Below are 26,742 nucleotides of genomic sequence, written 5' to 3'. Positions count from 1 at the left end.
ACACGCTCTCCGATCCGCAGCTCACTTTCGTGGTTACGTCGAAACAAAAGACAAAAACCATTGCACGCAGTCGGCAGGATTCGAACCTACGCGGGTACAACCCAATGGATTTCCAGTCCATCGCCTTAACCATTCGGCCTCTACTTTTTTTTTTGCTTTATTACCGGTTTTGCAACAACAATACACTTACAACACATGAAAAGTCAAGACAGGATTAGAATACAATCTGTCAATACATTGAGGGAAAAGCCATCAGTCGTGTTATGACTGACGTTTTCACTTAAAATTCCCTTAGTGTGACTAAAGGTTCTACCCTGGCTACCCAGGGAGAAAGACATTCTTTTGTTTTTTCAACTTCTAATAAGCGAGCAATGCTCTCTCGAAAGTACAGCCTTGCTGGTCTTCCGTCCGGTTCACAGTAGAAGCCAGCCATTCGTGTGCGCCATATACTGTGCAGGCCTGTCAGCATGATTAGATCGAAAGGTACTCCTTCTTCGTTGTCTATCGCAAGGTACCTAATTCCATGCGTGTCTAGTGGGAATTCTTTTTTTATTGTCCTCTGCAACACATCCCAGAAGAACACCGCTTTCCAACAATGAAGGAAAACGTGGTCGATCGTTTCCGGCTTTTTGCAAATAATGCAGTGAGACCCCCATGGCATATAAAACGCACGCTCCTCTAAGAAGGTTCTTACAGGGAGAGTTCCGGTATGCAGTTTGAAAAAGAAAGTTTTTGCACTTGGTGCTACTTGCATTCTTTTAACCCGTTTGAGTGCGTTTTGACCCAGGCCTGCACTGTATATCGCCCTGTACAACGGGATTGGCAACACTATATCACATAAGTCTTTATACAGTTTCCTCTTTTTAACAGAATATAAATAATCATTAGAACAACGCACACTCAAAAATCGCATACTCGCTACTACTTCCCGAAAATAACCTTGTGCCGTCCCCGTCAGGACTTTCGTGCTAATAACATATTCAGGTAGCAGTCGCCCTAATCTGGCCTGGTACACCGTTTGCAGAAATGAGTCGCTGACCTCGCGAAAAAAGAAAAATCTATTAACTAGTTGTTTGAGAAAAAGGTGTGCCAGTCCAAGTCCCCCACACTTTACACTCCTAAACAAATTTGTGCGACTGCACCTTTCCCACGTAGATCCCCACACAATGGTCGCAAAAATCCTAGGCAGTTTCTGCACATTTACCCCAGAACAGTGCATTACTTGTATCACATACCATAGTTTAGCCACAAAAAACATGTTACACACGGTTACCCTCGCAAACACGGAGAGATAATTCGCCCTCCAAGCATTCGCCTTTTCGGGTAAGAGTTCTGCTTGTTGCTGCCAGTAGTCATTATTATTTTTGTAGAATTCAAGTGGCACACCAAAGTACTTCACAGGCGTTTTCTGCCATACAACATTGGCAAAAATACCCGGGGTGAACAGCCACACGCCGTGCCAAAACGCCAGACACTTTCCCCAGTTTATTCGGCTTCCTGTAACGTCGCTGAAAAATTTAACACTTCGAATGGTTTCTTCAATGGCTTCGTAGTCAATACAACATACCGCCACATCATCAGCATATGCGAGCAGTTTTACCTCTGAAGACTGTAAGCGAAAACCATGGATAGAATTATTTTCAATTATTGACAAACACAAGGTTTCAATATATATACAAAACAAAAGTGGACTGATGGGAAAGCCTTGACGCACGGAACGCTGCACTTTAATGGAGCCCCCCAATTCCTTGTTAATTAGTCTGGCAGAGCAGTTCCGATACGCCAGAGCTACACCATCCGTGATGACGGATCCGACATTAATGTGTTCCAATATTGCAAACAAAATAGCATGCGCTACGCAATCAAATGCCTTCTCCAGATCCAACTGAAGTATGGCCACACACGCTTCAAGGGAGTCGCAACATTCAAGAACTGGGCGCATCTTGTGAACATTCGTCGCTATAGTGCGACGCTTAATTCCACACGTTTGGTGTAGGCCGACTATGTCTTTAACAACCGACTGAAGTCTAGCTGCTAAGACTTTCATTAGTATGTTATAGTCTACATATGTGAGTGCTATTGGTCTGTATGATGTTACACTTTTCAACTTATCTACATCCTCTGTCTTCGGAATCAACACCGTGTGTGATTGACCGAAAGATGGCGGTAACGCCTTACCATTGTTCGCTTCGTTAAAAATTGCTACAAGTACTGCTGACAATTCCTTTTTAAACCGCTTGTACCACAGAGCGCAAAGCCCATCAGGGCCCGGTGACTTGCCAGGATTCAAATTGTCAACTGCGCGTTCCACGTCAAAAACAGTCATCGGCGTTTCTAATGCAACTTTTCTTTCTTCATTCAGTTGAGGCATGCTTTTCAAGAAGTTCGTCTTAAACCGTTCTAGGTCCACCTGCCTAAATGCGAACAGATTTTCGTAGTGTTCAAAGAACGCACGTGCGATACTATCATTATCTGTAACTTCGTTACCACCCACCTCGATCACGTCAATATGATTACGTCGAGCGTGCGATTTTTTCCAGTCCGAGCGCCCTTTTTGTGGGCGCCTCCCCTATCGCAAAGGATTCGGCTCGTGCACGAACTATAGCTCCGCGATAGCGTTCCTCATCATGCAGTTCAAGTTTCTGTTTAATATTGCGTATGTCGCTTTTGTATGCTCCCGGTTCTTGGCACTCCAGTTCTGTCAGCTTTTCCTAGATTATTCGCAGTTCCTTCTCTTTCTTTTTGTTTCATACATTATTGCGACGGAACGATCGGTGGCGTTCATTTTAATGCACTGTTTAAACTCTTCCCATCGATCTGTTAATCCACCCTCGCCGCTCATTAGAATTTTTTCGATGCAGTCCGATAGATATTCTCCGAAACTTTCGTCAGTAGTTAAGTTTGAATTCATTTTCCACAGCTCCCAAGAGAAGCTGCCGCCTTTTTTCTTCCTTCCTATGTCACATTTAACAAGACAATGATCAGTGAAGGAAATAGGATATACACCGTAACTATTACACATTGGTATTGCTTGAAGCGACAAGTAAATACAATCTAAGCGCGCATGGCTATTTCCTTGAAAGTGCGTGAAACGCACATCTCGCGTCCCTATCATACATTCAGCCACATCCGCTAATTCGCATTCAGTAATTATCTCGTTCAAAACACCCCTACTTTAACGCTCCTTAATCCTCTATTAGACCGATCTCGGGCACTGACAACACAATTAAAATCACCTAACAGCACCATCTGCTTTTCAAAACATATATACTCTTTTAACATGAAAAAAAAAGCAAAGCCCGTTCCTCCAACGCATTTGGTGCATAAATACATACCACACGCCATTCAATTCCACGCAAAGCAAAATCACAGAAAACTAATTCATCAGATGGACATGAAAAAAAACCTTGCACCGTGATACCGGATAAATTTCTAAGAAGCAGCACGCAGCCCGCCGACGTCCCTAAGGCGTGGCTCACTACCGCGTAGTACCGTGGCGTAAACCGCTGCACAATGCTGCGGTTCTCTTCATCACCATCTACTTTTGTCTCTTGCACGGCTAACACGTCAAGGTCATAGTCCACCAGCAGTCTACACACTTGGCTCTGCTTTCGCTTGGCGGCCAGACCTCGAACGTTTAGCGTGGCCAATCTAAGCGACGGGTTGGGAGCCATGATTATAGGTCTAGTGAAAGGATTTGGCCCGGAGCATGGTGTTTACCTTTAGCGCCTAGCACACAGCTAGACGCCCCCAGAGCCGCCCGGTGGACCGGTACCACTGGAGAGCGGTGGCGGCTTCTTCGCCGACTTCTTGTCTGCGTTAGCGGTGTTCGGTCGTGGCTTGTAGCTGCTGCGCCTGCCCGTTGGCGTCTTCGAAGGCGGCCCGTCTTTCCCACTTCCTTGGTTCGCTGCGCTGCTGTCTGCAGCCTTCTCCAGAGGCCGTTTGACCGAGGCTCCGACATTGCTGCTCATAGGGTCGTTCTTCGCCGACTGGTCCTCAGCTGTCTCCATTTGCTCGCTGGCTTCCGTTAGGCTGCTCTTGCTTTCTTCCTTGGTCTCTTCTGCTGGCTCTTTTGCCGCACCTTCCGTAGCGTTTTCCCTGTCCGGTGGTGTCCCCGCGCCCGCATCAGGTGCAAGCACACCGCCTACAGCACATGGGGTTGCCTGGTCTCCTGCCCCTTTCGCCGCGTCTTCAGGCTCGGCCGCAACCATTACCAACCTTGCTGTGTCGTTGCCTTCGGCTGGCCCAGTCATAGAGGCGTATGTACATACGCACTGGTCCTCGGCGTGTCCAAACCGACGGCATTGCGAGCACCGGGGAACCTTGCAGTCTCGTCGTACATGACCAGTGCCTTGAAAGCGCAAGCACTGCATTGGCCTGCCAGGAACGACGGCTAGGGCCAGCTCACCGGCGACCCTAATTTGGTGCGGGAGATCTTCCACCTTCACGACGCTGTTGAGCTTGAGCAAGACGGACCGGGTAGTCGTCCCCTTGTCGTAGACACCCTGAACGCGCCATCGCTCTCGGGTGACCTGTACGGCTTTACCGAAAGCCGCCAACGCCGTTCTTACATCCTCATCGGCCACAACATGTATTAACCAATGAAGACGCAGCCGCACCTGCTGCTCCTGAGGGTCGACCACGATGCAGCGACTTCCAGCATCCTTTTCGTGGCGTCCGCGGTGTTCATGGTCACAGCCCAGACGTGGTTAGTCTGGTAGGCCCCCAGGGCCAGCACTTCCGACAGCAGTCCTGTTGGGCCAAGAGCGTCCCGGAAATCTTCTACTTTGTAGGGTCTAGCTCGCACGTCGCCGTGCAAAAACACGGTGTTTAGCACGACGCGCCCCTTTGGCAGTGGAGGCAAAATAATCTGATAGCCTGCGTCGTCATCGCTGTTCCACCTGTTTCCGCGGCCAACAAAGGCCGCTGTCGCCGCTACACTAGAGCTCATGATTCGCCGTACGTCACGCTCGGTGGCCGGAAGTAGAAACCACTCGGCCACGACTGCGAGGACGGAACACGCTCTCCTTTGGCAGCTCACTTTCGTGGTTATGTCGAAACAGAAGACAAAAATCAGTGCACGCAGTCGGCAGGACTCGAACCTACGCGGGTACAACCCAATGGATTTCAAGTCCATCGCCTTAACCACTCGGCCACGACTGCGAGGACGGAACACGCTCTCCTTCCGCAGCTCACTTTCGTGGTTATGTCGAAACAAAAGACTAAAATCATTGCACGCAGTCGGCAGGATTCGAACCTACGCGGGTACAACCCAATGGACTTCAAGTCCATCGCCTTAATCACTCGGCCACGACTGCGAGGACGGAACACGCTCTCCTTCCAGTGGCGTAGCCAGAAATTTCGTTCGTGGGGGGCTCACTTTGCAGCTCGGCCTCCTCCTTATAGAATTAGTCGAGGGAGATATATATATATATATATATATATATATCTGCCATTCAACAACCTTGTTTACATTTTCGTACATATGCAACGACCAGGGGAAAATCTCAATGACGCTGTCCTTTGTTAAAATGTATTGCGCAGGAGCAGCTGTCACCGCTCCTGTATTGCGAGCAATTGCTCCGAAATTATAGTCGCAACAGAGAGCACATGTAAAAAAGCAGGAGTTCTGCAAAATATACGAGGGCGAGTCAAATGAAAGTCAGCTAATGCGAATATATGATAAACGGGGTACTTTATTTTAAAGTAGTCACCACGAGTATTTAGACACTTGTCCTACTAACGAGTCGCGTAATTCCCGTCTCATAAAACTCCTTGGGTTGCTGCCTCAAAAATCTGTAAATGACTACACGTCATCTTCCGACACGAATCTGGTTCCCTTGAGCAGTTTTTTCAAATTTTACCAAATGTGGAAGACGCAAGGCAACAGGTCTGGGCTGCATGAGGAATGTTGCAACGTTTCCCACTTGAACTTTGCCAGTTTCGTATTAACCACATCAGCGACGTGGGAACGGGCAATGTTGTGAAGCAAGATGTTTCCAATGCTCAATTTTCCACGTCGTTTGTTCTTGATTGCGACACGCAGCCGATCCGACCTTTCACAATATCTGAAATGATTTAGAGTCTCTCCAGGTTTAGAAAATTCGATCAATAATGGCCCCTAACGATCTAAAAAGAAGTCAACACCTTTCCGGCAGAAATGACGGCCTTTGTTTTCCTTGGGAGTGGTGAATTCAAGTGCTTCCACTGTAAGCTTTGCCGTAGTGTTTCAGGCTAGTAGTAGCGGCACCATGAGTCATCCCCGGTCACAATTGCAGACAAAATGTCGTCACCCTCATCTGGGGTTCTGTGACGTGCACTTAAATCTAAGTACACGGGTGTTTTCGCATTTCGCCTCCATCGAAATGCAGCCGCCGTGACCGGGATACGATCCCGCGACCTCCGTGCTCAGCAGCCCAACACCATAGCCACTGAGCAACCACGGCCTTTTCAATTGTGTTGGGGATGATTGCACGGTGGCTTTGGCCCGGCCATGGATCGTCTTTGTAACTTTCATGTCCTTCTTTTAACAGTTTGCTACAATGCTTCACAGTGGCCAATGAAACGCAATGTTCAACGCATACGGCAGCCATATGGCGAATAATTTCTTTTTGGGAAACATCTTCATTTGTCAAAAACCTCACGACACCAAGCTGTTCAACTTTTGGAGTGTCCATTATGTCACGTAACCCTGTTCAACCCAGTGTATGAGAACATTAAAGAACATTTAACCTCACCTCTGGATGCCACTTCTAAATGAGATGCGTATGCGCTACGCGCATACCTCGAAAATAATGAACCGAACCATTATTGCGCGGGGCGGCTTGTCTCACTTTCATTTGACTCGCCTTCGTACATTAGAAATTCGAAGATACAATGGAATATACAAATGTGAAGACACAGCGTGATGCAGGGCAAAAATTGGCAATGGAAACAAAGTTCACTGCGCATATACAGAAAACCTCGCAACAAGATGTTTAAATATACGTATAAGCCTCCAATAAGTCTACGTACCTAAGAAAAAGTCACTAAATATAATGCGTCAAACAAGGCAAATAAACAGGTTGCGCAACCACAGATTCACAGATCACAGCACCCCCCCCTCCCTCCACTCCCAAAATGTATCGCGTGCGGCAGAAGGCGGCGCGCTTCCTCCCCGCTTTTCTCCCTTGCGCACACAAGCGAACGCGTTGCAATCCGTCGAGTCCCCGCAGTGCTGGCGGCGAGCGACTATGCATTGTTTCTTTTTCTCGTCTGCTAGCCAGAAAGCGTCCAAAACTCTGCCAGGTGAAATTGCAGTCGGCCAGAGAAAAACGAACGCGCATCCAAGTGCGCCGCGCGGTTGTCGATGCAGCACGCATGCGCATGCGCTCTGGCTGGATCGGCAGCCCGCGGGTTGCGAGAACAAAAAAAAAAGAAGATGAGAAAGAGGCGTAATGTATCCTCGCGAATAAAAGTCTAGGTAGAAAAATAAATAAGAACTTAGTCACAATGGTGGCTTTAATGTCTTGACATGGATGCTTTGGCGCAGGTGAAAGAAAATTCATATTCTTTTCTGTGACCTGATGGCACAAATGAACCACCACAACGCTTTGTCTCATCGGACCTCGCTGCGTGCTTTGTCAACTTGTATCCCGATGTACGACTTTAGAAAGGTCGATGCACCTTTGGCGTCAAATGTTTACAACAGCATTAAACCCACAAAGTTCCGGAATCGAACATCTAAAGCACGACTTTGGAAATGGCAATGCACCTTTCGCATCAAAATGTTATTGGAACTTTATACCCACAAAGTTTCAGAACTGAAATCCAAGCGCTCCGTAGATTCCGCGGCCTCCACGAGATGCCGAGACGAGCCCGCTCGCCATCAAAACGCCCTTGAAATTTTGTGCTCGGTGGGGCTCCTTGCGTTACGATATGTGACTCCCCATGCATCGGCGGTTCCGCGAAATCCAGCCCGATTTCGCAATGTTCGCGCTAAAATGTCTTTTCGAGCGTGAATTCAGGACGTTCTACACAAAATCGAGCATGATTTCCGGCGCCGAGAGTTGTTTTTGTAGGCGGCGCATGACAGCACGAAAAAATTTCGGGGGGGGGGGCTCAATGGATTTCGAGTCCATCGCCTTAACCACTCGGTCGCGGCTTTTTTTTTTTCTTTATTGCCAGTCCTCGACATATCACCACAACACACATTCCTTAAATGATATACACAAAAACGAAACACAAATAATGAATACAAAAACCGAACAAGAAACGGTAACATACACATTCGTTGCCGTCCGCTACTGTGGCATGACATTGTCGTATTAAAATTCCTTGAGCGCCGTCAAAGGTTCAACCCTCGACAGCCACTCAGGAACAGGCTGTTGCAACTTCTGCACTTCTACATATCGCTGCATACATTCTCGGAAGTATACACGCGCCGGTCGGGCATCCGGGTCACAATGGTAGCCCGCCATTCTTGCGCGCCATAAACAGTGGAGGCCCGTAAGCATGATAAGGTCGTACGGGAAACCTTCCTCGTCATTTACTGCCAGAAACCTGATTCCGTGTGGATCTATCGGCAACCCATTTTTTATAGTCATTTGCAACACGTCCCAGAAAAACCCCTCCCAACAGTGGATGAAGACATGATCTATGCATTCCAGTTTTTTACAAATAAGGCAGTGGGTTCCCCACGGCATGTAGAACTCACGTTGTTCCAGGAAGATTTTAACAGGTAAGGTACCGGTATGTAACTTAAAGAAGAAAGATTTCGTGGCTGGTTGAACTGGCATCATCTTCACCCTTTTCAATACGTCTAGGCCTGGTACTCCACTGTACACGGCTCTGTACATGGGTACAAGCAAAACACTATCACACAAATCACGGTATAACTTTTTCCGTTTTGCACTCCACAAATATTCCCTTGAAAAACGAACACGCAAAAAAGAAACACAATCAACCATTTCCCGAAAGAAACCACGGACAGATCCTGGCATTATTTCGGTACCTACTACACATTCGGGAAGTGCTCTTGACAGCCTCATTTGGATCACCGTGCGCAGAAATGGGTCATTTGTATCTCGAAAGAACAAGAATCTATTCACGAGTTGACGCAAGAAGAGGTGCGCCAACCCCAGACCACCATCCTTCACACGTCGGAAGAGATTATCTCGGCTGCATCGCTCCCAGCTGGATGCCCACACGAATACCGCGAACACGCAGTGCAGTTTCTGCACATTAATCCGTGAGCACTGTAGGATCTACATAACGTACCAGATCTTTGTCACGAGAAACATGTTGCACGCTGTAGCTCTCGCGAATATTAGCAAGTTACAGGCGTTCCTTCGGTCGGCTTTTTCTTTTAGTTCTTTTGTCCACTCCTTCCTGTACTCGCTACTGTCCTTGTAGGCATCAAGGGGTGCGCCAAGGTACTTAACTGGCGTCGTGACCCAGGTTACGTTCGAAACTGGGTCTGGTGTGGACGCCCATCTTCCATGCCAAAACCCCAAGCATTTCTTCCAGTTAACGAAGCTGTTAGTGACGGTACCAAACTTTCTAACGATACTAACGGTATTCAATACACTTTGCTTATCTTTACAGCACACAGCCACATCGTCGGCGTATGCCAACAGCTTCACCTCTGCCGATTGAAGACAAAACCCCTTAATATATTCATTTTCGATGATGGCATGACATGGCGTTTCTATGTAGACACAAAACAGGAGTGGACTGAGTGGACAACCCTGGCGAACGGAGCGCTTCACGTTAATGGGGGCCCCCAACATCTGATTAATTATAAGTCTGGTATAGCAGCTCCGGTACGCCATGGTCACCCCCTCAGTGATTATGTGGCCAAAATTAACGTGTTCAAGAATGGTAAGCAATATCTCGTGAGAAACACAATCAAACGCTTTCTCCAAGTCTAGCTGCAGGATCGCTACTGCATCGCACATGGCGTCACAACACTCCAGCACACACTTCATCTTATGGATATTAGTGAAAATGGTTCTTCCACGAATACCACACGTCTGGTGTGGGCCGACTACTTCCTGAATAACTGACTGGACCCGTCGTGCCAACACCTTCATCAATATTTTGTAGTCGCAGTTAGTAAGCGCTATGGGTCTGTAGGAGGAAAGTTGTTTGAGCTTTTCGGTCTCTTCTGTTTTCGGTATTAGTACTGTATGGGACTGGCCAAAGGACGGTGGAAATATTTTCAGTTCGTAGGCTTCATTGAAAACTGCGGTTAAGATAGGAGCTAGGTGGCCTTTAAACGATTTGTGCCAAGCGGCACAAAGACCGTCAGGTCCTGGCGACTTGCCAGGATTCAGGTCTTCGATGACCTTCATCACTTCATGTTCTGTTAGTAATCGTTCTAAGTTTTCTTTAACTTCGCTCGACAGCTGTGGCATTCGTTGCAAAAATAAATTCTTGAAATCGTGCATGTTGACAGGCCTGAACGCAAAAAGTTTTATGTAATGCTCAAAGAAAGCACGCCCTATATTATTGTTATCCGTTAATACCACCCCTTCATATTCGATAGCCTCAATCTGCTTACGTCTCGAGTGCTTTTTTTCTAGTCCCATTGCTGTTTTCGTTGGCGTTTCCCCGCCTGATAGCCTTTCTGCTCTCGCGCGCACGAGTGCACCTCGGAAGCGCTCTTCGTCGAACACTTCGAGCTTCTTAACAGCGCGCATATCTTCTTGATAGGCGCCCGGTTGCATGCACTCGAGCTCCGCCAATTTTTCCAATAATGATTTTAAATCCTTTTCTCTGGCCTTTGCTTCATATCGGAGTACGCTACTTCTTTCAATTGCCTTCATTTTAATGGTTTGTTTCAGCAACTCCCATTCCTCACCAAGCTTCATAGAACTGTCTGTTCCAAAAGAATTCAGAGCAGCGACTATCTTTTCGTTAAACGTTTCATCCCTTAGCAGTTCTGCAATAATTTTCCGGAGTTCCCAGACGAATTTGTTTCGTTCTTTTTTGCTGCCCACCCTGCATTTTACTAGGCAGTGGTCAGAATATGATATGGCGGTAACTGTATAGCACTGGCATTTTTCTACTAAATCATATGAAAGATAGATACGGTCTAATCGTGCGTGACATGTGCCCTGAAAGTGAGTGTACATCACGTCTCGGTCAGCCCTAAAACAGTCAGCGATATCTTCTAATTCGAATTCCTGCATTATCTGCGCCAGGATGTCTCTGCTTTTGTCATAAACTACGCGTCGCGTAGACCTATCCTCGGCGTTCAATACGCAATTGAAATTCCCAACACAGGCTGTCGTTTTTTGCACAGAGAAGTGATGTTTTAGGTTCAAAAAGAAAGTTGCCCTCTCTTGCACCGTATTAGGTGCATAAATGCACAACACGCGCCATTGGACATGGCAATAGCTGAAGTGACAAACGACAATTCGACCGGAAGTGCACGAGTAATAACCCTCTATGACAAGACCAGGGAGCTTCCTTAGGAACAGCACACACCCCACTGAAGTCCCTAAGGCGTGGCTCACTACAGTATAGTAGTTATATGTGAACCTCTGCACCATGCTGCTGGTCTCCTCCTCGCCGTCTACCTTGGTTTCTTGCACTGCTAAAACGTCGAGGTCGTGGTCCACTAGCAGTCTATACACCTGACTCTGTTTCCTTTTGGCGGCCAGACCTCGAACGTTTAGCGTGCCGAGGCTAAGCGACGGGTTGGTAGCTATTATTGATGTAAACCGGAGGGAAGGCCCGGGGCATGGTGCTCACCTTAACGTCTAGCTGACCACTAGACGCCTCCGTGCCCATCCGGTGGCCGTCGCACGGGTTCGTCTTTGGTCGGCTTCACGTTGGGCCTACGGTCAGCCTCCAGGTTCGGCTTAAGCTTGAGAGTGGAGCGCCTTCCGGAATGCGTCTTAGCGGGCGGTGGCTCGGAGTCACCGCCGGCCTTTCCGTCGACTTTTTCCTCCTGCTGCAGGGACCTCTTGACCGGTGACGAGACGGATTCGACGCGGGCGATAGATCGGGTCGCGTTGTCTTCCTCTGCCTGAGTTGCCTCCGTAGCTAGCTGGAGGCTCTCATTTTCTTGCGGGGCCGTCCTCACGCTCTCGAGTGTAGCTGCTGGCTCCTTGAGGGGAGGGACGTTGTTCCGTCCTCCTTCGGTCGGCGTGGTCGTCCCGCTCGTTTCTGCCGCCGCATTGACGTTTCCAGCTCCTTTGGCCGCTTCCTCCGCCTCGCTCACGTCCATCATATGTTCTGAGCTTGACGGCTCGCTCTGCGCCGAACCCGCGGCTACTGCGTAAGAACGTACACAGTCCGCGTCGTTGTGTCAGAAAAGCCTGCACCGGGAACAACGAGGAACCTTACATTCTAGTCGAACGTGGCCAGAGCCCCGGCAGCGCAGGCATTGCATGGGGCGACCTGGGGCTACCACCAGCGCAAGCTCGCTGGCGACGCGGATCTGGTGGGGCAGGTCATCAACTTTCAGCCGAGTTTTGAGCTGCAGCAGCACTGCTCGGGTTATCGAGCCCTTGTCGGAAACGCCATCCACTCGCCAGCGCTCCCGGGTCACTTCAGTCACCTTGCCGAAGGAGGCCAGCGCGGTCCTTACGTCTTCGTCATCCACCCCATGCAGAAGCCAGTGGATACGAAGCTTCACCTGTTGTTCCTTGGGGTCGATGACGAGGCAGCGACGCCCCTTCACCTCCAGCTCCTTTAGTGCCGCCAGCTTTTGAGCAGCCTCAGGTGTCTTCATCGTTACCGCCCATACATGGTTAATCTGGTACGCTCCAAGGGCGCCGACGCCAGAGAGCATACCAACAGCTTGAAGTGCGTCCCGGAAATCTTCTACACGGAACGGACGAACACGAGCGTCACCGTGCAAAAAAACTGTGTTTAAAACGATGCGTCCTATAGGTAGCCGAGGCAAAATAATCTGGTAATCCTTATTTTCCTCCGTCGAAAGCCTGTTGCCGCGGCTATTAGCCGCATATGCCGCTCCATTGGAGCCCATGATTCAGCGATCCGTTTAGCTCGGGAGCCGGAAGCAGAATGACTCGGTCTCGGCTTACCTTGGTTTATTTGGTAACCACGTTGGCCTACTTGGACCATTGTGGCAAGCTAAAATTACTTGAAATTCACCAATTCGCCAAGAACACCCAACCAGTCAGGCGGATATGCCTGTACACGATATATCTCACGTATGAAAACAATGCTCTCAACAAAATTTTCTCGTGCTGAGTACACGTTGATATCAGCACGTGTAACCGCCATCCGTGTCTTCCAAAGACAATGGAGGCCCAGGAGCATAATCATGTCGTACGGTAACCCTTGCTTGCTGTCTACTGGTAGGAAACATACCCTGTGCTGTTATCGGCTGTTGCTTTTTAAGGATTCTTTGCAAGACGTGCCAATAAAATATTGAATCCCAGCACTCAATAAAGGCGTGCTCATTGGTCAAGGCAGAAAGCTGGGCTAGTTGGTGTGTCATCATTATTCAAAAGACTAGCGCAAAAAGCAGGGACAAAGACAGAGAAGACGACAGGATGAGCGCTCGTCCTGTCGTCTTCTCTGTCTTTGTCCCTGCTATTTTGCGCTAGTCTTTTGAATAATGAAGTGCTCATTGGTCTCCGGCTTGTTAAATAGAACACAGTTTGTCGTCCATGGTACAAATATTCCTTTGGCGGCAATCCATGTTTTAAATTAAATTAAATTATGGGGTTTTACGTGCCAAAACCACTTTCTGATTATGAGGCACGCCGTAGTGGAGGACTCCGGAAATTTAGACCACCTGGGGTTCGGCAATCCATGTTTTGACCGGAAGGGTAGATATACGCAATTTAAAGGTGACGACTTTACACTTGCTCTCACTGGCATCATTCTGACTCTTTTTAAAACATTTTGCCCTGGGCCTCCATTGTATTTCATTCTGTACAAAGGCACTGGCAACATAACTTCAACTAAATCCCTGTAATGTTTCTTTCTTGTTACTGTGCTCAGGTACTACAGTGAAAACCGAGCTTTTAGTATTCGAAGGAAATCGACTACCTCCAGCAAGTAGCCATTCACCCGTTAGTTTACAGGCTGTGCACTAGACACAATAAATTCAGGCGGAGCACCTTTCAAGCGGACCTGGAGCATCGTACGCAAGAATAAATCGCTTTGGTCACGCAAGAAGACAAAACGAGAAACAATCTGTCGTAAAAACAAATGCGACAATCCAAGACCACCATCTCGAACAAGACGAAACAAGTTTGTTCGGCTTACCCTTTCCCAAGTGGAAACCCCAGAGATAAACAGCAAACAAACACTCCGTGCATTTTCTGTACATTCACACGAGTCATCGACAAAAATTGGAGGACATATCACACTTTGGCAATTAAAAATAAATTGCAAACAGTTGCCTTTGAAAACATTGATAAATCACGACCTTGTCATCCTACGGTTAAGCCTTGCTCCAGAGCGAGGCTGAAGACGACCAGCGTCGAGCAATCCGCCTGGCCGTTGAGGCCGTGAAGACGCACCGTCCTCAACGCGCGGGGACTGCTTCGTCCCCCCCCCCCCCTACCTGCGTGTAGGTTAAGAGGCGGGCACCTCAGCTCGGTGAAAGAATAAAGTTTTCAGTCAATCAATCTCTTTTACACGAGACGACTCATCCTCCCAGTATTGCGCGGTACTGTAGTAGTGCTCATGGGGCACACCCAAATATTTCGAAGGAGACGCGGTCCATTGTAAACAGGCAAAGACAGATGGTGTGACGTCCCAGTTTCCGTGACAAAAGCCGATACTCTTGTGCCAAATGATCTCGCAGCCGATTTGCCTGCAATATATTTTAGCATCGCTTATCGCTTCTAGCACACTTTGGCGATCTGTACAAAAGATTGCGACGTCATCAGCATATGCAAGCACTTTAACATGCGACGATTCAAGCTTATAACCATTAATATTTTTCATTGATTATTAGAGCTAAACAGAAAGACTCTAAATAAATTGCAAAGAGCAGAGGTGGCAATGGACAACCTTGCCTCATTGATGATCTAAGTTTAATACTATCAGTTAGTGTCTTATTCACCACAATGTTTACAATGCAGTCATTGTATACCATTATTTAAGCCATCGAGTATCACAGTGCCTATGTTAACACGTTCAAGAATGCTGAAAAGAGCTTCATACGACACACGGTCAAATGCCTTTGCTAAGTCGAGCTGCCACATAGCTACCCGATCACCAAAAATGTCACAGCAGTCAAGAATACTTCGGGCTACACGCACATTTGTACAGAGAGAGCGACCTTTTAAACAAAATTAAATTATGGGGTTTTACGTGCCAAAACCACTTTCTGGTCATGAGGCACGCCGTAGTGGAGGACTCCGGAAATTTCGACCACCTGGGGTTCTTTAACGTGCACCTAAATCTAAGTATACGGGTGTTTTTGCATTTCGCCCCCATCGAAATGCGGCCGCCGTGGCCGGGATTCGATCCCGCGACCTCGTGCTCAGCAGCCCAAAACCATAGCCACTGAGCAACCACGGCGGGTGCGTACGCACTGCCACAACCCACGGTCGTCGGTCGTGTCGTTGCCGGCCTACTATCACAACACTGTCTTTCAGGAGCACTGTCGCGCGCGTCATGCGTCCAAAGAACTCGGATGATCGTTGGTGTCGCAGTCTTCGCATCGGCGACCATCATAGGCACAGCAGCCGGAGGCCTCGCAGCCTCCGATCGGTTGACGCCGGCGACGCATCGCAGCCTCCAATTGGTGCACACCGGCGAAGCGCTGCAACGCGTCGCCGAACTTCTATAGCATCGGCAGTCGACAAAATCTCTGCGCGTCGCCCGCTTCACCGTTCCCGAGCGACACTTTTGACGCATTGGCGCGTGCCGAAGCTTGTCGACGCGTACCAATGGTTGGGCCTAATCACAACAGTTAAAAAAAAAAAAAGAGAAAAAAAAATGAAGGCGGGGCCCGTTACCTTAGGGCCCGCGACGTATGCGTCACGCGATCCTCGAGGTCCGGTATGGGAGAACGCAGGGAAGGAATTTCGCTTGCAGAGGCTAAACGGGGCAAGTGGAGCTCGCCTCGTGTAATCATGGGTTCGCGGCACTGACATATTTATGTCTCGGCTATTAAAGGGCCCGTGAAACGGTTTGGACAAATTTTGTAGACGCATAGGGTACAGCTTAAGTAGAACATTCGCACCACAATTTCAGTCACGCGTTACGTATTAATGGAGCTACAAGCTATTACAAGTTACCCTCCTCCCTAGCCACGCTTTTCCTCCTCAACTCGTTCGCCGAGCGATCAGGGCTAAGCTCCGCCTTCACTGGTTCTGCGTCACGATCCGACGTCACATCGTCCACTTCCGGTTGTTTTGGAGCCCGCCCGCAAGAAACCTCTCCGCTAGCCGCTTGGCCGTCGACCCCAAGCGACAGCTATCGAAGCAGCGTGCGTTGCGAGCATTCTGTCGTAGCGCCGAACGTGTCTGGTATTCCGGTAAGTACCCACTACCTGAATATTTCGACGGAACGGTGGAGGCATAAACTCAAGCTTATGAAGGAACTTTAGCGTAGACGTACGTGAGCTGCCTGATAGGTCTCCACGGTCCAGCCACCCGTTGGCGCAGAGCTTAAAGGGACACTAAAGCGAAACAACAAATCAGTTTAGACTAATGAAGCATTGTTTGAGAACCCTGCAGGCAGTCATTTCATAAAAATAGTTTGATTATCAGATGAGAAAATGATGTTCTAAGTATCAGTATTTGAATTTCGCGCCGAAACCCCAGCGCCGATACGTCAGCGTGACGTCAGGGATTCCAAAGTATGTTTTCGCATTTGGGCCGCGTTGGCTGAATAAAGGTTCCCGAAACTTGCCATGTTTAATACTTGGTTTCTTTAGAACACAATGTAGTCAATCTGTACTGCTATATATAATTAGTAGGCCCTAGACAACGCCATCAAAATCCAAGACGTCACAGTCCCCAGGTGCGGGAGCTTAAGTAGGCGTCGCCACCCGTATTTCGTTCTTGCGCTTTTTCTGGCTTACCAAACGTCTTATGGTTGTAAGAGTGGTGTTTCTGGTGTTGTAGAAAGGTAATTTACTGATGCAGAAGAAATTATTTTTCACTTTAGTGTCCCTTCAACCAGCCAAAGAAAGAGCTAATATTGCTCTAACCAAGTGTAAAACATTTTAAATATTTACAAAAACAACGTGTTAATGATTACACTCCTGCGAAAAATTTACACCAGCAGCAAAGAAGAATACATTTTGTTACTGCTACTGTGTGTGGTTGAGCTCTATGCCACCAGGTGGCTGCACCGTGCAGACCATTCACATTTGCGCTTCTGTTCATTACCTGAAACGACACGCAAGGGGGCACGGCCAGGCCCTGTCCCCTTGCGCTTGCGTTTACCCTAATACCGGACTCGCGAAACGCTATTGCGTTAGTAATCTTCCGGTATAAAGTGACGGCCGCAATCGCGCAAATCCTGGTGCCGATCGGATAGCGGCAGTCCGATGCACTGCAGCCAGTCCGCTCGTCTGCTGGCTTGCAGAGGGACATGATGTCGCAGCTTGACATATTGCCAGTCACTACGTTTGCAGTCCACAACGCAACAAAGTCGAATCATAGAGCTCGCGAAAAGACAAACAGATACTGACGGCGGAGCTCTCCTCAAAGACGGAGCACGTTGTAACAGAAGCAGACGACACTTGCTGTGTGCCGGAAGTGCTCAAGTGTACTGAAAAATTGTTCTTGTGCATTCACTTTATGTTACTTTCTTTTTATAAAATCAAATTAACTAACATTCCAACTATTACGAACATCATTTGTTTACCGTCAAGTTGGAAAAGTTATCGATCACGCGCCCTGGTCAGCCAATCGGATAGCTCGCCCCACTGACGTCATATGGGTGATTTCGGTCATATGGTGGTGGTGGTGGTGAAAAACGTTTATTTGCTCTATTTACATACGGAGTTATCAGTTCTTCAGATGGCTTCTTCCATCTTGATTTGCAGGGTTGGTGCCCCTAGTCCAGGGCCCCACTGAGGGTAGCTGCCGTGCGAGCACGCCTTACTAGCCCTTGCTGGACTTTCAGGATGTCGCTGGAAAGCATCCTCTCCCACTGTTCCACACTCGGGTTTTCTATTATGGTTATTTCTTTTGCTTTTTGGCAGGCCCACGTGATATGATATAGCGTGGGCTTGTCCCCGCACCAGGGGCATGTGTTCTCATATTGGGTAGGGTAAATTTTGTTTAGAATGTATAAGTTCGGGTATGTGCCCGTTTGTAGTTGCCGCCAGATTACGGCTTCTTCTCTGTTGAGTTGTTTGTCTGGTGCCGGGTATCTCATTCTGGCGCCCCTGAAGTAGTTTAGCGTGTCAGCGTATGTTTGGCCTACCGGTTCTGGGTCCTCTATGGCGGCAGTGTTCTTGGACGCCCGGTTTGTTGCGTACCCTCGAGCTATCCTATCTGCCTCCAGATTTTCCTCGACACTCATGTGTCCCGGTATCCAAACTATCGCGTGTTTGCTTTGCTTGTCTGTGGGTCGGCCGTTGGAGCGGAGAATGTTCAGCGCTTTGCGGCTGATCCTGCCATTCATGTAATTCCGGCATGCTGTTTGCGAGTCTGTTAGAATCGTTAGGGATTTGCCTAGTCGATAGCCCTCCACTGCCGCTAGAGCTACGGCCGCTTCCTCGGCTTCAACTACCGTGCAGTTTCGTATTGACGCGCTGGTGATTTCCCTGAGGTCCGGGCCAATCACTGTCGCCACTTTATGCTTATTGCCTTCTCCTTTGCCGGCGTATGTTGCGGCGTCAACATACACCGTTTCGTTCCGGGTGGCCAGTGTCCTTTGCACGTACTCTGCCCTCGCCTCCCTGCGTGCCTTGTGCAGGTTCGGGTCCATATTTCTGGGTATTGGTGCTACCCTGATGGTACTGCGGTACTCGTCCGGGATCGTCATGTTATCTTGTACTTCTCGTAGGGTTGATTCGCCGCCGTACCTGACTAGAAGTCTTCTACCGGTTTCAGTTTGCTGTAGTCTTTGGAATTGTGCGATCCTTTGGGCTTCTTGCAGTTCCTCAAAGCCCTAGGGCTAGCAGCTTCTCGGTCGACGCTGTTTGGGGTATTTGAAGCGCCGTCTTGAGTGCCTTCCTTAGGATGGTATCGATTTGCTGGATTTCGCTTTTGACACAGTTGTAGTACGGTAGGCTGTACACCACTCTGCTGACTACTAGGCTTTTTATCAGCTTGAGTGTGTCTGCCTCCTTCATGCCATATCTTCTTTTCGACACCCGGTTTATCATTCTGGCCACTTGGTTGACTGCAGTCTTGGTTAGTGCCAGGGCGTATGTGCAACGCTGGTTTGTTTGCACCCACATCCCCAGTATTCAGCATTGCGTCACTTCCTGGATCTGGTGTCCCTCCAGGTAGATTTTCAGGGGCTCGGCCTCGTCGCTGGCCTTGCGTCTCCGGCGTACTCTCAGGAGCTCAGATTTCTCCGTTGAGCATGCGAGTCCTCTTGCTCTGACATATGTTTCTACGCATGCTGCGGCCTCTTGCAACTTGAGTTCTTGGTATCCTAACGGAGCTCTTTGCGCCCAGATGGTGATATCGTCGGCGTACATCGCATGACGTATACCCCCAATTTCCTCTAATTGTTTGGCCAGTCCTATCATTGCCACGTTGAAAAGGATGGGCGAGATAACTGACCCTTGCGGTGTGCCTTTGTTTGGAGTGCTGAACTTGTCTGATCTTAGCTCTCCTAGCCCGATGGTCGCTGTTCTGCCCGACAGGAATGCTTTGACATAGCCGTGTGTCTTTCTGCCGCAGTTCAGGTTGCCTAGGCCCGTTAGTATGGCTTCGTGACTGACATTGTCAAAGGCGCCTTTGATGTCGAGTGCCATGATGATATTTTCTCCGTAGCGTGGGATTTCGCTGAGTATTTCTTCTTTTATCTGCAGCAGCACGTCTTGCGTCGACAGCTTGGCTCTGAAGCCGAACATGCAAGAAATGAAACCAAATTATGATGCAGGGTACGGAAATCCGAACCATGCGCAAACAGAAAATTACGGAGGGAGCCAAAGACAAGTTTAATCAGAGACGCCCAATGCTAGAAAACTACAGTACGAGAGACGACTCCGAAATATAATCATGGATAGTCGAGCCAAAAGAGAGAAAAAAGAAGAAAAACTAGAAATATGGCAGTGGAACTGTAGAGGTTACAAAAGAAAACAAGGACTACTACAACAATACATTAACAAGCGATTAATACCTCCGGACATAATTGCGCTACAAGAAACAAACGTAGAACCAAAATTACAAGGCTACACGTGCTACGAAAGTCCGGACGAAGAACGGAAAAGGACAGCGATCCTAGTTAGCAAAAGCCTCACGGCCATACAACGCGACAGGATAGCTGACACGGACGTAGAACATGTAATAGTCGAAATAATTCCGAAAAAGAAAAGGGCAGGAGGAAGCATATTCATAGTCAATGTATATAGTTCTCCTAAGCAAAAGAAGGCCAAATTTGAAGAGCTATTTAGAGGAGCAAACAAAATCGCAAAAGGAAATGCGCTGGTTATATTAGGCGACTTCAATGCCAGAGAGGAAAGTTGGGGGTACAAGACATCAGAAATAAAAGGTAGGACAGTAGCCGACGCGGCAGATAACACGGGGTGCGAGCTAATCACCGACGCCGAAAACCCGACAAGAACCGGGAACAGCGTAACCGAAGATACCTGCCCAGACCTCACCTTCGTCCTGCGAACAAAACAAGCAGAGTGGGAAAACCTAATGGGAAACCTAGGAAGCGGCCGCTATATAATAAGAACACAAATCACGACATCAGATAAAATCAGACGGCAAATAGGCAAAGCCAGAATCACGGATTGGAGAGCCTTCAGAGAGTCGGACAGCGACACGACAAGAGGGGAAATCCAGTCGATATCCGAATGGGGAGAAAAACTCAAAGAACAAGTAAGGAAGTTCACGAAAGAAGTAGAACGCACGCAGCAAACACCGGACGTGGACTCTAGGCTACTCAGACTGTGGGAAGCAAGAAAAGGACTCACGAAGAGGTGGAAGAGGCAGAAATTTAACAGAAAGCTCAAAATAAAAATAGCAGAGATCACAAGGAAAGCGGAGGAGTATGCGGAGCAGCTTGCGAGACAAAACTGGTAGCAGTTCAGCAATTCACTGAACGGGACCCTGAACACAGCAAAGACGTGGAGCATACTCAAAGCCCTACTAGACCCGACCAAAACCACGTCAGAGAATAACAAAGCCATCCATCGACTGGTTCACCAGTATAAAGGGACGAATGAAGAACTGCTAGAAAAAGTACGCAAGAAATGCTTTGGCGACAGCAACCCGGCCGCTTACACAGAAAGATATAAAGGGGAAGAAAACGAAGCACTGGACAGGCCCATAAGTAAGGAAGAAGTTTATGCGGCAATAAGAAGAGCAACAAGAAACACGGCAGCGGGTGCGGACAAAATTAACAACGCACTTATCCGCAACCTCAGTGACGAGTTAGTCGAAAAATTAACCGACTACCTCAACAATCACTGGGGAGCGGAAACAGTTCCAGAAGAATGGAAACACGCTGAAATCATCATGATTCCAAAGCCAGGAAAGAAACTCCAAGTAGAGAACCTCGGTCATATGGGTAGGGGCGGCTTAAAATCCTGCCGAGCAGTGTGCTGCCATCGGCAGCGATGAGCATTTTTAAAACCTTATAATAAATTACACGCTTTACATGGAGCACTTAGATGTGTCAATTAATGATCAGAAGGACCTACTCTAACGATTCAGTACGTTTGTAGAAAATCGTCAAAATCGTTTCACGGTCCCTTTAATGAGCCGATTTGAAATTTTTTTTGCGGCCAGAATGCTCCCTAGAGGACACATAACAACTTCAAGCGTATAACCAAAATTTACTATGGGACCTGGTGAGGGGCCCTTCAAGGAAAGCGTAGTGCCGCACAAGACGGGCTGTGCGGAGACAATGGCTACGATATGGCGCCAGAGGAGCGCGCGTCGTCTGTATGGAAACACAGCGTTCTCACAGCGTTCTCTTCCTTCCTAATATAAACCTGTATAATCAGAATATAAAATACTGGAACGTGAAACGAAAACACGTATAAAGCTGCATGCGCTCAAATTTCGCATTATGAGAGTGTAATTATACGTACGAAAATGTAGTTACGTCCCTCCCTGCTTAGTATGCATGCTACAGTCAAGCTGCCGTCGCCGCGGCAGCTTGCGCAACAGTAATATTTACCGGGAGACGTAAGCGAGGAGCGCTTCGTGCTTCGCATTGCATGTAGGCGCAGGCGTTCTTAAAAAATTTTATACCCTTTAGGTCGTGTTTCGTGACTTTCGTCCCACAACGATAATCGTCATCTGTCTTGCCCGCATTCGTTTCTTTAACGTTGCGAGCCCGGTACTTGCAAGTCATAAACGACTTGCGCGTTACCAGCGTGACACAGCATTCTTGACAGGAAAGTAGCGAGCGCCGAGTTTTCAAGAAAGGACACGCAAGCAAGGCAGATGACGATTATCGTTGTGGGACAAGCCGAAAAGGGTGCAAGCTTTTTTAACAGTGTAGTGCACATAATCAACATGTCTGAAGTTGGAAATATAATTTAAACTACCACATTTATTCACAAGTTATCTTTACTGTTTTTCATTTTTGAAGAGTAGAGATCGTCAATCATTTATCAAAGGTTATGCATGTATACCTAGCTACACATTTAGTGTAATGAATGAGGAACATTGTCGATATATTATGTGGTTCTGGGCCAATTTTATAGTCTAAATTTAGCAATAGGTTAACAAGACTTGGCCTTTTGGATTAACAAAATCCCAGCATTCCTTTCGTTCTGATAAATGTGTTGAATGTGTCATCAAATTATCTAGTTTTGCAGCCATGTGTACAATCTCAATATTTTGGCATTTCTAAGGTCGTTTCTAATCACTGAGCTATGTGTGTTTTGAGAGATTTTCAAAGCTGCTTTACTTCAATCTTAGTATGTGCAGTGTCAAGGGTGATTCAAGTTTTATATTCCTCTAAATTCTTGCTATTGGGGGCGAGGACTTACGGAGTCGCTATCTGTCGGAAGCGCCGCCCTTGCGTAGTATGAGGGATAACGCGGCGCGCTCCTCATGGGTTTGGCTTACGGCGCTCAATAAGAACACCACGCGGCAGCCCTCCTGGACACATGGGAAGTTTTTTTACTGTCAAAATAATAATCTTGGGCAAACTGAAAGCACAGAATAGCTTACAGACGCTATCTCTTTACCGAATATGTACAGTGAGCACCACTGCGCACGGTCGCCGCGATGGAGTCTCCCGAACCGGCTTCTTGCATGAAAGGTATACGCTGAGAGTAAACGATGTGAAATATGTTCCTATCATGGGCTGTCTGTATAACCGAATGGAGTATATAAGAATGAAGCCTCAACGCAGCGATTGCACGGGTTCGCAGCGACCGGCTGCGCGTCTGCATGCATGTCCGCGCACAATGTTTTGCTTTCACTGCGAGCGCGTTTTCCTACCGTAGGTTTAGGCCGCAGAATATGAGCATTTGACAGTACACAAGCAACCACTGTTGCGTGGACACTATCAGAGCTGTTCAAAAATAATTTCGTTACAGAGACTTCGACGCCTACGGCGACTGTGATGTGCCGTCGCGACGATTCAATTTTTTTTTTTGTCTTCTAAATTCTTGGACATTTCAATATTATTTCTCAAGTTGCGTCACACTGTATGTTTATCGGTCTTCTCAGCGTGCGATTTCCCTCTGCTTCTTTTTTGTAATCCAGTGCATTAATTCATAACACAAACATGACGATATGTCATGCCTTGTTTTAATGTGCGTCTTACCGCTCCCTTTCCGCTCCAGTGAACTTGCCAGTATCTAGCATCAACAAGTTCATAGACCAAACCGGACACCGGGCGCGGGCGAGCGTCTCAGTGCGCGTTTTCTGCTACTCACCGAACATCGCGCAGTCCCGACGCCGTAGCAGAAATCTTCCTCGCCTGCGTGCTTGCTGCATAACCGAGTTGTAGCCGATGTCTGTCTGCCGGTTCTAAGTTTCGCCAGCCAAGCTTCACGCAGCTCCTTGCCCTGCGGCTACGTGTGAATAAGGCTGATACCGGGCTCCGTTGCGTTCGTCCGGCACTGCGGCACCGAGCAGTAGTCTACCATGCTGCACGCCTCCAAAGGCAGCAACTACCTATTATAGCGCTTTCAAACACTGTCACGCAGATACCCAAGACGGGAAAACTTCACCACTTAATCAGAACCGCAGCGCAGGTGGGAGTTTCGTTTTCAGTTCGCTTCGGCGCTTCCGAAGCAGCCGACGCGGCCGCTGTGTCCACGTGACGCCGACGGTGGTGCCAGCTTTTCCAGTGGTGGAGCTCGCCCCCAATATAGAAAGCATGTACGTTTGGATATTACAATATTTTTATGCCATAGCCACAAGAAATCAATATTTGTACAATATTGGCGCAAGGATGCATAGAAGCAAGGAAATTTGTTAGCAAGATGATTGATACTATATTGCTAGCATCATGGAAATCTGAAAATGCAACACTGGGTTGCTTACCACGGACTCTTACCACAAGGAATGGTGTACATCACCTTATTAAGTTCAGCTTTTGATAACAGCTCATCTCGTTCGGATGAATCAATCTCAAAGGCGCAAACAAACTCAAAGTTTCATTGTGTTTTGTATGGGAGAGCCAACTACACACATGCGTTTCAGCCAGAAATTACCCACTACTGCCAAACCTACCATATGGCACACAAGTACTAATGCAAAAGGCATGCACTGGCTATGCCCTGACAGAGGACATGTTGGCCAAGTAGAATCATTACAATAAAGGCCCACACTATAACACTTGGGACTTTGACCGCGAAGAGCCAGACAACTTTAGCATGGATGTCAACGGTGAAGCCAAGAATAGCAGGAGTACGATGCTGCTGCCCTTACAACTGCAGTCACCTGCCCAATGTGCCACACAGGCACTCAACCAACAGCTAAAGATATGCTGTGGGAATTCTCCAGCTAAAACAATATCATGCACTAATAGCTCAAGCCACACTTATAAATTGAAAACGCCAACAGTCGATCCTTGTGTCAAGCTGCTGCCCCTCTAGGACTGTGCACACAAGGGTGGGATTGATCAGTGCTTGTAATGTTACCCTTTCTTTATTTCCACCTGTTTACCCAACTCCCCTATATGGTCCTGCAGGTGATGCCTTTTGCAATAAAGATATATCATCATCATATATATATATATATATATATATTAACGAGAAGAACGGGGGTTAGCAGAGGGGCCCGATTTTTATAAGTCACATCATAAGAAGCCAACAAACACTGACATCAAGGACAACATAGGGGAAATTACTTGAGCTTAATAAATGAAATAAAGAAACGATAAATTAATAGAAATTAAAGTGTATGAAAAAACAACTTGCCGCAGGTGGGAACCGAACCCACAGCCTTCGCCGTGGTAGCTCAATTGGTAGAGTATCGCACGCGAAATGCGCAGGCTGTCGGTTCGGTTCCCACCTGCGGCAAGTTATTTTTTCATCCGCTTTAATTTCCATTAATTTACCGTTTCTTTATTTCATTTATTAAGCACAAGTAATTCCCCCTATGTTGTCCTTGGATTCAGTGTTTGTTGGCTTCTTATGATGCCAGCCTATATATATATATATATATATATATATATATATATATATATATATATATATATAGGCTGGCATCAATTTTTACCTCGAGATATACAGTCACCATATGGTCATATAGCGCCTCTACTATCTGCATTTTCTCTGGAAAAGAGCATTCACTCAGGGACATCAGGTAAACCACTGATAGTGCATCGCTGAACAAATGTAGGATCTTTAACAAACTGATAAGATAAAAACTGAAGCACTGCGTCAAACAAAGAACATGCAGAAGCAATGTTCCATAGTGTACCAGTTTATGTCTAGGATATTAAAATCCCCTAGCAGTATTGTACCATTACCTTACAAATTGCATTGCATGTAACAGTACAGAGAACCTGCCAAGGTACTGCGACTGCTTGCAAAATGTCAGTATACCCAACCAAGAGCACAACCATAGTTGAGCAAAACCTTAGCTTTGCAAAACAGAGCCTTGGCACTTTTTACATCAGTAAGTAAAGTGAAACATATTTTTCTGTTGATCATAAGGGCCATTCCGCCACCACCCTGTTTGGCCTTTGCATAAAAGTGTACAGTTTGATAGTGTTACCTTGGCAACAAGTATATCTTTAGGCAATCATGTTTCCATCATGACTACAAGATCAAGTTTGAAGGAAGATCAGCAGATTCAGTATGCTGAGAGCATCTGTGTTTAAGAAACTCGCATCTGATAACGTTTGCAGCATAGCCAAAAGGTTTGCTTTTGGCATTTTTTATAGGTTAGAGCCAATACACCACGTTTGACAAGCACATTTTATTCATTGTCCCAAAAGAATAATTCATTGTTTATACAACAATGGAGACTTTATTACCATACTCTTTGCATGTTCTTCCTCACAATTTGTTCCTTATGCTACACACTTGCAAAAAAAATAATTTGCCCATAGCAGTTACACACTTTAATGGGTCCCTGCAAAGGCCACCATTTCTGCTTTAGATGTATTCTTAGCATGTCAACGAAATCAGAGCAAAGGAAATTATAATTAATGCACACAAACCCAAGTTATCAGTTACAGAAACTTAAATAC

At 47.4% G+C, this 26,742-nt stretch overlaps 2 non-coding genes across 2 annotated transcripts; both read right to left on the bottom strand.

Annotated features, from left to right (window-relative positions):
- Positions 1-5,081: 5,081 nt before the first annotated feature.
- TRNAS-UGA (transfer RNA serine (anticodon UGA)) lies at positions 5,082-5,163 on the bottom strand. The gene has a single exon. It is a non-coding gene; the product is annotated as a tRNA-Ser (tRNA).
- A 73-nt stretch (positions 5,164-5,236) lies between these two features.
- TRNAS-UGA (transfer RNA serine (anticodon UGA)) lies at positions 5,237-5,318 on the bottom strand. Its single transcript has one exon. It is a non-coding gene; the product is annotated as a tRNA-Ser (tRNA).
- Between the last annotated feature and the right edge of the window lie 21,424 nt (positions 5,319-26,742).

This window comes from Dermacentor andersoni, chromosome 1 (genome assembly GCF_023375885.2).
Source record: "Dermacentor andersoni chromosome 1, qqDerAnde1_hic_scaffold, whole genome shotgun sequence".
NCBI lineage: Eukaryota > Metazoa > Arthropoda > Arachnida > Ixodida > Ixodidae > Dermacentor > Dermacentor andersoni.
The sequence above is the reverse complement of the archived record's forward strand: the minus strand, read 5'-3'. Positions and strand labels throughout refer to the sequence as shown.